Source organism: Schistocerca serialis, chromosome 2 (genome assembly GCF_023864345.2).
Source record: "Schistocerca serialis cubense isolate TAMUIC-IGC-003099 chromosome 2, iqSchSeri2.2, whole genome shotgun sequence".
Lineage (NCBI taxonomy): Eukaryota > Metazoa > Arthropoda > Insecta > Orthoptera > Acrididae > Schistocerca > Schistocerca serialis.
In genome coordinates, this window is record NC_064639.1 from 979,032,394 (window position 1) to 979,035,739 (window position 3,346).

Sequence of the window (3,346 nt, forward strand, 5' to 3'; positions counted from 1 at the left end):
CGGCTGGGTCTCTATTGCTACTGCAGGTGCAGTGCCAATGTTATCATGATCATCACCATCTTTACCATACGACCACGTAGTGTAAACGTGTGGAATGGGATAGTGAACCCTCAGCTCATAGGCCAATTTTTCATAGTCAGAACACTCAACGCGCACAATTGTCGCAACCTCTAACAGACTATCTTCCACGGATACAGAAGAAGTTCCTCTGGGGACTTGGAGAAACCTGTGGCACCAACATGATGTCTGTCCAGACCATATTGCACGAAGAACTACAGTTTGTCTTCACGGACTCTTTCCAGATAGTTGTGTTGGACGCAGAGGACCTTTATCTCGGCCGGCCCGTTCCCCGGATTTGACGCCTGTAGCCTTTTTTCTGTGGGGAAAGCTGAAAGACGGTGTCTACAAGGACATACCAACTACACATGATGAAATGCACCGTCGTATTACTGCAGCCTGCTCGGACAGCCCCGCTGAAATGCTAGCAAGTATGCAGCAATCGTTCTACACGAGACTGGAAGAGTATGTTGCCGCTGCCGGCGGTCGTTTGGAACACAACCTTTGATGGTCAATTGTCTCGTTACTGGTCATAATCCATGTAACTAGTGTATGCGCTTGTGTTTTTCTTTAGTGTGTGGTACAAGTGTCGGTGTGGGAACGTTTCAAAATACGATATCTCGTAAACGACTCGCACTAGAATCCTGCAACAAACCCATTGACATTCGAATTTACCCTACTTTTAGTTTGTTAATGCCAATGGGTATTGTTCCACTTAAAAAAGTGTATGTTTGCACAAAAGACACACTTCCTAAGTATTATTACAATCTGTTGATTGGTTAACAACGTGAGCCCTGACGACCAATCCATTCCGTGAAAACCACACATCAATAGTACTTTCCATTTCCGCAGTATTTGCGGTGCAAGTTTTAGGTTATTCTATAGTTTGAAGTCATACTGACCATTAATCGACCGTGACTGTTTCTAAAGTATGAAAAGGTTCTCAGATACCGCTTCCAGCCACAAAATTTATTGGCTACTAAACTATCTATTTAGCGACATGTTTCGAGGTGATACCTCATGATCAGGCTAAAAACATTTAACATAAGTGTATACAGATACTGAAGTCTTTACATGACTGTTGTGATCATCCAGTGGAGAGAGAGAAGGATAACCTACAATGTCACTTTGTATATTGGTCTGTTGTTCTCATGAACATTTTTGCAAAACTGGTAGAGGTATCTGAAAACCTTTTCATATTTAGATGATTCATACTGTATATAAAGATCTAGACATAAAGTGAATTGGAGACTAATTTCAACTTCGTTAGGCGATAAGACGACGACATGTGCTAAACGATCGCGTATGTACCGTTGTTAAAGAGGAACGGGGATGCCAGAAACCAGAAGATAAGAGTAGTACACCAGCCAGTGCGCTGAGTCATGCGGCTCAGTCACAACACGCGGTACGGGAGCGCGGTTGCGTCTGCCTCCTTAGCTCAGGGGCTAGAGCACTGGTCTTGTAAACCAGGGGTCGTGAGTTCGATTCTCACAGGGGGCAAACATTTTAAATAGAAGGAGGGTAACTAACTCTCACAACCGGAGCTCTGCATGTGGACGTAGATGTCGTATAAGAATTGGTTTGAGTACTGAACTGTTTGTATTTTATCCATAATGGTTGCAGTTGAGCTCCGTGACTCTTCGTTTACAGCGTGCAGAGTAATAATCGCTAACAGTGGCAATAATGTGACAATATTGAGACTGCGATTAAGGACGACCTAGTTTGTTCAGCGGCCTAGTTGGTTTACGACGAATAGCTAAGGCGGCCAAGGAAGCTACTTTCTGCAAAACCGACGCCGTTCCCAAAAGGCGATGTTTCGTAATACCAAACGATGAATGGTGTGCTTCCGGAGCAATTCTACACCAGGCAGCGAATACACATTTCGGCAAAACTCGCAGCACCTGACGAAAACGGAAATTGTGAGTAGTGCGATACTACACAACATATTTACAGGTAAGTTCACGTAATACCGATAAGTCAGTAATTTCACACTACAAGTAAGGATGTAGTTCTTTTTCACTATGTAAGCTAAAAGCTCGTTTGTCTTTGAAGTAGTTCATACCTTCTGGCTAATCCCCGGCATAATTTCTTCTTTACTACTGATGTTACCGGGAACTACTTTAGTACGCACTGAAACGGAATAACACTTGTGCTGATGTTCAGCGCAGTGGATAAACGGAAATTTCAGGTTAAGTATGTGATTTGGGATTGGGGTGGAAACCGATGAAGTTTTGTTATCAGCATGGTGACTATTTTGTAAGCCGCCATTTGTATGTAATTCGAAATTTTCAAGTAGAAAGAGTACCAACTGACATATCAAAAGAGAATTATACAGGGTGTTTCAAAATTGACCGGTATATTTGAAACGGCAATTAAAACTAAACGAGCAGCGATAGAAATACGCCGTTTGTTGCAATATGCTTGAGACAACAGTACATTTTCAGGCAGACAAACTTTCGAAATTACAGTAGTTACGATTTTCAACAACAGATGGCGCTGCGGTCTGGGAAACTCTATAGTACGATATTTTCCACATATCCACCATGCGTAGCAATAATATGGCGTAGTCTCTGAATGAAATTACCCAAAACCTTTAACAACGTGTCTGACGGAATGGCTTCACATGCAGATGTGATGTACTGCTTCAGCTGTTCAATTGTTTCTGGATTCTGGCGGTACACCTGGTCTTTCAAGTGTCCCCACAGAAAGAAGTCACAGGGGTTCATGTCTGGCGAATAGGGAGGCCAATCCACGCCGCCTCCTGTATGTTTCGGATAGCCCAAAGCAATCACACGATCATCAAAATATTCATTCAGGAAATTAAAGACGTCGGCCGTGCGATGTGGCCGGGCACCATCTTGCATAAACCACGAGGTGTTCGCAGTGTCGTCTAAGGCAGTTTGTACCGCCACAAATTCACGAAGAATGTCCAGATAGCGTTATGCAGTAATCGTTTCGGATCTGAAAAATGGGCCAATGATTCCTTTGGAAGAAATGGCGGCCCAGACCAGTACTTTTTGAGGATGCAGGGACGATGGGACTGCAACATGGGGCTTTTCGGTTCCCCATATGCGCCAGTTCTGTTTATTGACGAAGCCGTACAGGTAAAAAAAGCTTCGTCAGTAAACCAAATGCTGCCCACACGCATATCGCCGTCATCAATCCTGTGCACTATATTGTTAGCGAATGTCTCTCGTGCAGCAATGGTAGCGGCGCTGAGGGGTTGGCGCGTTTGAATTTTGTATGGATAGAGGTGTAAACTCTGGCGCATGAGACGATACGTGGACGT

The 3,346-nt window shown here is 43.9% G+C and overlaps 1 non-coding gene across 1 annotated transcript; it reads left to right on the plus strand.

The window, feature by feature from the left end:
- Positions 1-1,484: 1,484 nt before the first annotated feature.
- Trnat-ugu (transfer RNA threonine (anticodon UGU)) lies at positions 1,485-1,557 on the plus strand. The gene has a single exon. It is a non-coding gene; the product is annotated as a tRNA-Thr (tRNA).
- Positions 1,558-3,346: the final 1,789 nt, after the last annotated feature.